The sequence below is a fragment of the Poecilia reticulata genome, linkage group LG8, assembly GCF_000633615.1.
Source record: "Poecilia reticulata strain Guanapo linkage group LG8, Guppy_female_1.0+MT, whole genome shotgun sequence".
NCBI classification, from domain to species: domain Eukaryota; kingdom Metazoa; phylum Chordata; class Actinopteri; order Cyprinodontiformes; family Poeciliidae; genus Poecilia; species Poecilia reticulata.
The window spans coordinates 1,737,773-1,749,048 of record NC_024338.1 but is presented as its reverse complement, the minus strand read 5'-3'; the positions used below and the strand labels follow the sequence as shown (position 1 = coordinate 1,749,048).

The 11,276-nt window shown below is 39.3% G+C and overlaps 1 protein-coding gene across 4 annotated transcripts in view; it reads right to left on the bottom strand.

The window, feature by feature from the left end:
- Positions 1-11,276, bottom strand: part of hoxb3a (homeobox B3a) — a 25,550-nt gene that overhangs the window by 8,479 nt on the left and 5,795 nt on the right. The window contains exon 1 of one of the 4 annotated variants that reach the window (XM_008415112.2): positions 1,920-2,215. The exons of 2 other annotated variants lie outside the window; for them this stretch is intronic. The gene's annotated coding sequence lies outside the window, so the exon portion shown is untranslated. Of the gene's footprint in view, positions 1-1,304; positions 1,736-1,919; positions 2,216-11,276 lie in introns of those variants that run through there. One more of the 4 variants, XM_008415111.2, reaches the window with a different exon arrangement.

Here is an 11,276-nt window from a genome sequence, read left to right as displayed (position 1 = left end):
TATACTGCACTACTTATTTATCAAACAAAAATTAACAAATTAAACTAACCCTAAACCCTGAGAATTTTCGGTATGAATAAGCATTTGACAAACTATGTCCTCGAAATTCCACATCGTGCTAAATGTCTCAAAAATCAAACCGGAGAAAGCCTGACTAAATCTAACATCGGTACGCTTTTGTAAAGCTATCAGCTGCCGTACCTAAAATATCTACTGTAATTATTGTAATTACTGTAATATTTTTCTTGAAATTAGGCTCATCTTTGTTTTCTTTCTTTTCCAGCCGTCCTCCAATTCTCAGTACATCACACATGTCAGCCATTTATCTTTCAAGCAGACAAGCTGGAATCCTAATTATTTACTCTGAGGAATAGTCCCTAGGAGAGAGAGAGAGGAGAAGAGAGGCAGAGAGAGGCCGTGGCAAACAGTGTGGGAGGAATATGTTATTAAATCATAACGGTGTTTCGCCATTAACGCGACACGTAATGCCTCTGCCCTTGGCATGTAGGACTACAGCTTAATACAATCACTAACTTTGCCAGACGTCTCCCTGAATAATCGACCTACAGGCTCCCGACAGCCTCCGAAACAACAACTGAAGAAAGAGAGGGAGGTAGAGAGGTGGAAGTCGGCCTTGGTGTCCAGTGTCTGTGTTTTATCCCGGGATATAAAATTACAAATGGCGCCTGCCACGAAGAGTCATGCAGGGTGGGAGACAGAAAGAGAATCCATTAACTTGGACAGTCCACGTAGCTTTTTCTTTACTCCATTAACAGAGACACAGGGGGACAGAGGGAGAACAAGAACACAAAACTGGCCTCATAAGTCATTATTGTTAAGAATTTAGATATATCCACAAAGCATTTATAAACGACTAAAGTCATATTGTTGGTAAAAAATAAAAATAAAAAATTAAATAACATAGGCTTATTTGCATGGTGATGATCACATTAATGCTGACGGACAAAGCATGAAGTGAGAACAGAAAAATGGTCGACATTGCTTTGCATAAATATATGGGTTAGGTCCACAAAATAAAAAGGAGAAGCAGACGGAGGGAAAAGGCAGAAGAGAGGAGGACAGAGATGGACGACCGAGTGAAGAAGGGGATTGCTAGGTCCAGCAGCTAAAAGCATTGTGAACTCTTCTTGAACCAGGATTCAAGTCATACGGCCCATAAATCACTGAGCGAGCCACCCGCCGCTCACAAAGCCAACAGCCGGGAAAGATAGCCTAAATTCAACTGCTAGATTTTCAGTTTGGCTTCACTTTATGTATGACGGACTGCCAGTGATGTATCTTACCTTCCTTAGCACCGGCAGTCCCGGTCCATTCCGGAACGGACACAGCCACGCCGCATCATACGTCCTCACAAAGATTCCATTTGATCAGTATCAGTAAAAAAATAATCGAATTAACTATATATCCTGTAGCTTTGCTGTCCTCATGCCTGTCTCCTCTCCCCAACTCGCGGCTTCTCCGGTGCAGGCTGCAAACTAGCGCAGCCTCTCGCCACAACAACACAGTCTCCTGGAGCAGCGGCAGCAGCACAACGCGTCAGGCGGATCGGGCACCCCGAGCGGCTGACAGGTGGGAGCGCCAACGGGCTTCGAGTCGTCAACGGGCGGTGAAGAGGATTTATAAACACTCGCAATTTGCAGGCTATGTTCGGGTTAGCTAGCCCATGAGCTGATCGAGCTTACCGGGAGCCTACTGCTGCCTGCTCGCGCCCCCCGCCCCCTCCACCGCCACCCTCCGCCCCGGCACCAGCGCTGTCTTCACCGCTTCGAGCTGATAACAATGGCCTCAAATTTCTCTCTTCTTAGCCTCTGTACAAGCAGCCAKCCAGCGTACCAGACAGTCAGTCAGTCAGCCAGTCAGTCAACCAGCAATACAACCTCTGAGAAACAGATTGTTACCCCATGGCATTTTGGGTGTTTATCCGCGTTCTTTATATTTTGTTCCACTCGTTCATCTCTTTGATCTTGAAGACTCTCCTTCTTTAAAGGTCCTTTTCTGGGTTTTACGGCGTCGGTCTCCCGTAGGCAGCAGGGATGTCTGCTGCACACTGCTAAGAGCATGAGCCAACACAGCCTTCAAACAGAGCTATTGCTCCTGATTCTTCATGCATTCTGATGTTTTATTTTTGTGTTAACAAAACGCGCGAATAGGCATCAACAACACTCAAGCTACGGACGGGACTTGGACGCATGGGCGCAATGACTCCCTCATCAAACGTCATTCGCAAATTATGCTAATGACCTGCATGGAAGGAATACACGCAGTTAGATGCTGACTCTCCAACCACACTTCCTTGCTCGGGTTACTTTCTTGTTGACACCATAACTTCTGATGACGTTTTACAATTTACACACGTTACAGCAGACAGTTATACAGTTGTGACTCTGGCACACGACTCGGAAATTAATAATTTTTACTTTCCCGTAGCATCTCTTAACAGCTGGTTTAAAACAAACTTTCCCCTGCCGCCACTCAGTCATGTTTCAAACTGGGTCAACACATAGGATTACCCGAGAACAATTACATAATAATAATATGATTTCATTCATTTTTATTACTGTAGTAGGCCCTGCTTCCACCCTACTATCAGAATCTCCTAGATCGCTTGGTGAGATTAGTATCAGTGCCCAATGACCTGGAAATATGTGGCACATGATGGTCTACTTTGTAACCTTTTAGTGTTATGATGATGAGTCACAAAGTTGTACTGAAAATAAAAATAGTGCTACCGTACCATAAATTATACATAAGCAATACAAGTAGAACGAGAAACGTAAAGTTAACACAATAATTGTGAAAAGTAAAGAAAAGTAATTTAAATTGTTCTTAAATCACCAGAACATTTAGGAATTCTTGGTCGTTTATCCTAAAACATTTTTCACGGCACAATATCCAATATATATCCAGATAATCTTCCTTCAAACTCGACTCAACAAACCAACAAACTGAAATTGTTCGTTCCAAGCATATGCGAAGATGGGGGAAGATGTATTTTAATATCACCCTGAAATTGTGATTTTACAAGAGAAAAAAACACGTTTGTATGGAGGTGAAGACGTTCAAACCGAACGAAAACAATAACGTATTCTGCAATCTTTTTTTCCCTGCCCAGCAGCAGCTCCATCTCTCTCCCTCAACTTGCCTCCTCTCTATTTGTATTATTCAGGACGCTACCGCTGTCGTTTATAGCTACGTAAGATTTATGAGTTCCCTCGCACCCAGCAGAGTGTGTGCGTGTTTGCTTGTGTGTAAACGGCCCAACTTTAAAACAGATAGCAGCGGCTGCTGGCTGCTTAAATGAGAGGACGGGCTCGGTGTGGGTAGAAGGTAGGAGCTTGGAATGTGCCCGTTTGCAACTTTTCTTTTAAAGCAGGACTTTCCATGGACTCAATGACCAGCTCACTACGACTGGGGGAAGAAACAAGTTATTCATTTACCAAATCCTTAATAAGCTAATTTTTTGTTTCAGTGTCTGAGTGGTGTTGGAAGACTGCAATATATGGAGAAATTAGCGTATCGGATTACAAGTTGACTGCATTTACTTGTAAAATCACCTCAGTGTACGCAAACGATGGCCGTGATTTTTTTCTCTTTTTTTTCCCTGTCGATGGCAGACATATGTCAACGGGTTGTGTTTAAGATGGAGTCCTGGATCTTGGCTTCCAGAACCGCGAGTCAGTTCCTTGTGGAAATCCACATTTTTCATCCGGGTCACAGGAAATTACTCTGACTCTTCTGGACATGAACACTCATACTTTTATTGTGACTTTCAGTCTGTTTTTACGCAAGTCTGTGCAGAGTTTCTAAATAACATTTTTTACTTCTTTTCTTGTTCTATTTTTATTCGTTTTCGGAAACAAAAAGAAAAGAACAAGCTGCGCGTGGAGAAAGGCGATTTACGCATTGTTACAGTGTATCCAGCATTTATGAAAGACATATTTTATAACCGTCTGTCACATGGGGAGCTGACTGTTTCCTGCTGCCTGGACCCGCGGTTGCCTGACCTTCTTTTAGCTGGATCATGTTTGCACTATTACAATTCATTCACATGCTATCAGCTGCGCCCCCAAAGTACCCTTTTTAATAATAATAATAATAATAATAATAATAATAATAATAATAATAATTATTATTATTATTATTATTATTATTATTATTATTATTATTATTATTATTAATAATAATAATCAAAGAAAAAAAAAAGTTCTCCTCTTCCCCCATATAAATAATTGAAAACATCTGCACTCACCGGACGATTCCTTTATTTTGATATTTAATTCGAGAAAATCACTCCCAGAAAGATTCGAGGAACAAAAGTTGGAGACTGAGGAGAAAGAGGATGGAGTGGTAGTAGAAGGGGGGAAGGGAAAATATGCAGTTAAAAAGTCTGTAAAATCCGATCTTCAGCCCTGACCTCATGTAGTCGATCGAATGTTTGGAACAGAAACACCGCAGACAGGTAGGCTACTGACCTTTAAATTACTCCCGGAATAAAAGCAAAGAGCGGCAGAGGGGAGGATGAAGCTTGGCTGGAAGTTATATGAGCTGCTATTGATCCTGGTAATCATTTTACACATCGTATTATATTCAAGGCGCTTCCCTCTGGTTTTAAACCGGCCTAATAGAATAGCCGAATTTCAAATCCCAAATACAAAAAGGAAAATACAGCCAAGTTACCTTCATTTAGTTAGAAATGAAAAGAAAGAAAGAAAGAAAGAAAGAAAGAAAGAAAGAAAGAAAGAAAGGAAGAGGAGAAATGTAATGAAAACCTTAAGATTACTGATAGCATAAAATATCTCTTTTACTGAGAGCACAAACTGCATGGAAAAGCAACAGTACAAATATTAAGCAATTGTTTCTTCTCTGCAACTCATAACTGCAGCTTCAGTCATAGACGATGACAGAACTTAGTGTTGGATTAGCTGTTGCATAAGTCCTGTATGTTTTATAAGCACTCTACTCACACACGCACGCACGCACGCAAGCGCGCGCGCGCGCACACACACACACACACACACACACACACACACACACACACACACACACACACACACACACACACACACACACACAAATAAATAAAAACATCCAATAACCACATGGAAAAGCTCCATACAGCTCATGTTAAGTTCTTTTGTTTTTGTTTCTACTTCTGTCAACTTTTACCAAACATAAATCAAAAGCAAAAAAATCCCCCAACCTCTGAACCAGTATACTCCAGCAACACTACCAGCTCTGCTGCTTTCAAATAGTTTCCATGCAGGCACTCACATACAGCACTGGCTGAAGTCCATCCCCATCTCAGCACCAGCAGTAGGTGATCCCCCTCCTCTCAGCCTCTCTGGAGCTACTGAGCAAGAGTGAACTAGTCTAAAGTTGCCCAGAAACTGATGCAGGGACTGACAAGCTTAGCCAGCTAGCTTGCAGACTGAGACAATAAAGCCTCCTCCAGGGCCCCCCAGAACTGCTGAGGAGTGAAAATTTGAGCTCAAGAAGAAGCTCCTGTGGAGAATGTGTGAGATTTTCAGATACGCTGTAACAACGTACAGTTCCCAGGTCAAAGGAGCTAAAGGTTTAACAGGGAGATTCTGCAGGTGTATTGCAACACCAAGGTTTGTTGATTAAATGAGAGCACAGCGGGATTAGACTGCAGTGAAATTTATGGGAAATCTCAAACTAAAGTAACTGTGAGAAACCCATATTTCATCATGTATTATGTGACAGCATCAAACTATTAAAACCAAAAAAACATTTTCAATCATTATTCCTTTTGCAATTAAGACCATAGTAGACTGCTGTTTTATCTTTTGTATCTTCTGTCAGTTTCATTAGAGAGGTGGACACGTTTTCCTCCCTTAAGCAAACTATATTCCAATTACTTCAGTCCACATGTCTCATCAAAACATATATAAAACTTATCCTCACGCAATGTTTCCATGGCAAAGGCTGAATTCTTGTTTCACTATCTAAAAGTCTAATGCTAATTCAAAACTTCATTTTTTAGAAACTGATAACTGTTTTGACTGATAAATATTTCATAATATACAGACTCCTCCTGTTACTGAATCTGTATTTGAATTTGAATAGCTCTTATTTTCACTTTATTAAAATGAACTGTATCAAAATCTGAATTGTGTAGAACTGGATATGAATTGGACCTGAGACATGTGACTTGATATTTGTCCTGGATCGGTGCTATATACATAAAATTTAATTGAACTGAAAATTGAACCTGTTCATAGTAAAAACATGCTTTATGTGAACTGCTGGTATATACGTAAATTAAAATGAACTAAACCTACAGTCAGTGACTCACAGCATTAGTGTCATGTAGCAAACAGGTTACTCAACATAGAAAGTTATAATTCCCATGCTGAAGTATTTATTTAGCCACCAGATAATTGACAAAGAGCACCATGAGTAAATCAAATGATCAAATGCATTTTCAAAAAAGTTTAAAAAAAAGTCTAAATAAAAACAAAATTCTTGCAATTTCCTTCATTTTTGCTGTTATTGTTTATTCAGAAATAGAAAGGAAAATACTTTATAGGTCTTGACTGACTGAGTTGATGTAGCAAAATAGGAAAGAAAGCTGAGGAAGCCATGTTGACATCCACTAGCCATCCGCTTATTTGCAATTTTTGTACGTGACGTTCTGAAAATAAAATGTTACCGTTTCAAAGTAGACCTCTGTGTTTTCCTTAAAGTGAGATTTGTGATGAAATGCAAGTTGTTACTGTTGTTTGTCCATCTTCTTCTTAATACTCACACTGTTCCTGTGAAGCTGTTGGAAGCATATTTTATGGACACCAACAGTTGGCCTTTTTTGCAACTAGCACAACATAACTCTCTGTGCATAACTCATGGGATGGTAGCAAATAGATGTTAATTTTTTTCATAGTCTTTGTTTGGCACAAATCAGGTAATCATCCTGACTGCGGGCACCGAGGGACTATAAAGCTAACACACAAACTGGGTTTTATAAGTTTCCCAGGATGATCTATTTTATTTCTGACTCCCTATTTAAAGTTGGGTTTGCTGAAGCAGTTGGAGAATTGACTCATCTGACTGTAAAACATGTGCTCTGCTATCTGCTGTCCATCTGAGATAAGTGCAGATTACTCAACAGCTGTCCTGTTTTCAATGGTTTTCTTCATATACTTTTCACTTGACAGTTTATCTTTAAAATGCATATTTTTCCACAATCATGGCGAGTTCATATTCTGTCATCTTGTGTTTTTGGACTTCTTTGTGTCACAACATTTATGCATATCAGAAAGGTTTATGGAAATTGAATTTTTATCAGGTGCAGCTGAATCTGCTTTCACTGACTCAAACATTTAAGAACAAATCATAACTTTTGATTTCCTTACAGTTCTACTACTGTTCTACCATTATTTTATATTTACTAAATACTTTATATTTAAATAGATATACCATAGATCTATCTAGGCTTGAAGTTCTCAGTTCAAAAAGCAGAATAGTGCAAAAAGCTAGGTAGATTGACTTACATTTCATGGTCTTGTCTTTTTAGTTACATATAAATAACTTAGTTTTCAGTTAAACAGAGTAACCTTAGAGCAACGTTAAAAAATATCATTATGCTCACACAGCCTAAGTAGACCAAATCTGTCATTCTGAAACTGTCATCGAATTTGTTCTGCTGAGCAACAGAGTGCTATTCTATTTTAAAATTGTAAACTATTTTAATCTAATAACAAGACAATAAATACATCATACATCATACAGTTCACATATCTGTGACCAGATGAAAACAAACATCAGAATGTCAACAAAGTTGTCTCTATACTTTTTTGAAGCTCTGAGAAACAGAATTGTAGATGAAGTTAAACTTTATGTAGCTACCAATGAGAAGCTATTTCTGTAGCATTTGTTTTCAAATTAAAAAGTACTCAACAATAAAAATCATTATCGTTATAGAGGGATTATCAGTCGACGTCACGCTGCGTCAGCAGCCGCTCTACTGCGCATGTCACCTTGAAAACGTAGGCAAGAATACATTATTCTAACTACCTCTAAGCTATTTACATGTAGGCTAATAAAATCATTTACAACTGGCAGACAGCAGACTAACTGTCTTCGCCCCGCCCAACTCCCGCAAAACAGCTTTGCGGCGTCCGCAGCTATCCGTGGCTTTATTTTTAGCGCCTCCAGTTCAATCCGCTGCATTTTTCATTTTTGAAGGCTTAGTTCATCACCTGCCTTGATGGATGCACCTACATCTTTATTGTAGTTTAACAAACTAGGAATTATTTTATTTGTCCTTTGCACACTAAATATAAATTCTGTTTCCATCTTCTTTCTTTCCTTGCTTTTTTTTTTTTAAAGAAAACTTTATATTTTAGGGAAACCCTTTTCTGCTGCCCTTATTGTTCACCATGTATATGTTTGTCTGATTTACGGATAAATAATCCCTCTTATAGAAGGGTTTTTCTGGAGAGTTTACAAACGCCCTGTGTCCAAATGTGCCTAATCTGATATTACAACACAGTTTAATGAAGGTGTACCTGATCTTTGAAGTCTTTAAGACCATCTACCACTCACCAGCAGATATGCTAAAACTCCTACATTTTACAAACACTTCAAACAGCATGATTTGTGTTGTTTAAAGTGGAAAAAAGTCTGTTTGTTATGCAGCCTCATCATCATCAACACCACGGTTGCACCAAATGGGCAAGCTTCGACATGCTTAACACTGCAGTGTGGTTTCTGCCCCCCAACCAGCTTCAGGTGGATGACATTTCAACATCAGCTCTACTTTTCAATGGCAGCATCTGCCCTGAAAAGAGACTGCATTCAAGTTCATTTACATTCACTCCTTCTTATGTTTTCAGACATTTTTAAACTTGTAAAACAAGAAAACAAATTAATTTTAGAAGTCAATATTAAATCAACCATTTTCCTCCATCTTGGGAGGTGAGTGGAGGGTTGTGTACTTACATTCTGCCAAAAGGATTCACCTTCTGTTTTACTGTGGCCATCAGTTGTCACGGGACTACATTTATTGTGAGTAAAAATCTACTTTGAAATTTTTTTAAGCTAAAGTTGTCTACTGATTTTTTTTATATATACATTTAAACTTTTAAAATGTTTTAAAAAACACATATATTTGGTGGTGAGAAATGTATTAAATATCTGTGATGGACTGGTGACCTGTCAGGGTGACCCCATCTCTCGCCTGGTAACCACTGGAGATGGGCACCAGCAGGCCTCGCCACCTCACTAGGGATAAACGTGATGGATGGATGGATGGATGGATGGATGGATGGATGGATGGATGGATGGATTACAATACTTTATTCACATCAAAATAAACACATACCAGTAAAAAAAACACCTATTCTGGGAATTTGTTTGTTTTCTTCAGATGCTTTTGCTTTATTTCTTAGTCATACGTTTGATAAAAACTTTTTCAAATTTTTTCTGTTTGTTTATATTTTACAGCAGCTCTTTAAAGCCTCATTCTCCAAGAAGTATCTGAGCCATTTTGTTTCATTATCTTCCATCTTATTTCTGATTATCCACCCATGTGGAACCTTTCTGTGTTCCTGGTTTCCTCTGTTCACTGAGAGCTTGGCCTTAGGTAAAAACAGTCCTGAACCAAAAACTCATGCCGTCAGCATGACAGAGAGTTAATCTTTATAAGACATGCTAATCTTTAACCACAATCTCAAAGGAAGCTGGACATCATCAGAGGGGGAAGGGGGCTTTTCCAGGGGTTAAATTGCACTTTTTGCTCCTGGGCCAAAAAAGTGCCAAGCCAAACAATTCTGTTGAACACAGAATCGACAGCGATAAATGTGACTGCTTGATATGCATGTGTGTTTAGTGGTGGAGAGAAGAGTTATTATTATTTTCCAATTGTCTAATATTACTGTAAAAAAATAATTAATAGGATATTTGAAAGGAGATTTTGCTAACTTTGGTCATCCAGTTAAATAGTTTATCCTTATAAGGGAAGAAGGATGTGACAGAGTGAGTTCTGCATCCTAACTGTGACTCCTGATCCTGTTAATAATAATAAAGAGTCTCACTGTGTTGCATGCATCTAGTTGTCTCTACAGCTTTGACATCTTTCAGGCATAATAGTTATAAAACTTGTTTAATGTTTTCATATGTGCTAAATTACCATTTTGGACATGTGGCTTTTTAGAAGCAATATGCTACTGGAAATAATGTTTTGCCTTATTTTATCATTTCTCTTACAGAACAGATCTAAGTGACCTAAACCTGGATTTTCTTGGCTTGTTATTGAAGAGCCTGGATCCTGTCAGGTTCTCCTCTTTGAAGCTTCAGAAACATAATCAGGGTCCTTGTCCCAGAATCAAACCAGTCTACTATTCAGTTTGTTACTGCAGAAGACAGAAGCTGCATGGATCCCAGCCAGACCTGTCAGCTGTCACAGAGCGCAATAGTGTCAGACGTCCTTGTCTCAATTTTACTCTGATTATGTTTTGCCCATAGTTTGTCAGTGATGTATGAAAAATCAATTAAATCACAAAATTCAAGGAGTTGCTGTGGCTTGTTTAAGCTTTTAAAATCTCTATGTGACAGCGAGAAGAACCCACCGAGGTCAAGCAGGTTGGCAGATCAGATGTCCAAAAGTTACTTAAGATGATGGAAGCCATATTTAGCAACTATTTATATGGTAAATGGCATAGGTTTTAATTGCTTTAATTGCCTAGTCCTCTCTGAAAGTCAAGACTTTCAAAGAAAGCGTAATCCTTCTCTTTAAATAGTTTTATTCTACAATTTGTTCATCTTAGGTCATATTCACTGGGAATTTAGTGGAGTTTTTTTCTTGAAATTGCTGTTTGTTCGGGCCAGGAAAGGACATGTGAGTAAGAAAAGCAAGAAAGAATGAGCTGGGGGGTAGGCGGGAGGCTTGTTGAGTGAGCAATCCATTCACACTATCATAAATCACAACTGGCCAAACATGCATCTTCTTTCATTGCATTGAGCCATCAGGTCCCTATCCTTTTCATCTCAGTCACTCTCTTTCACATGCTCCCACACATACCACAGCACCTCCCTGTCCAAAGCTTTCGTCGTACTGCAGGTAACCTCCTTTTAAAATGAGGAAGGAAGCAAACGTAGCACTGTGTGGCGCCCTTTTTTGACTCCCTGTCTGTTAGTCTTCCCATTCTGAGGCACATGTGCTCTCGAGCACCCACCCACCTACACACACACACACACACACACACACACACACACACACACACACACACACACAC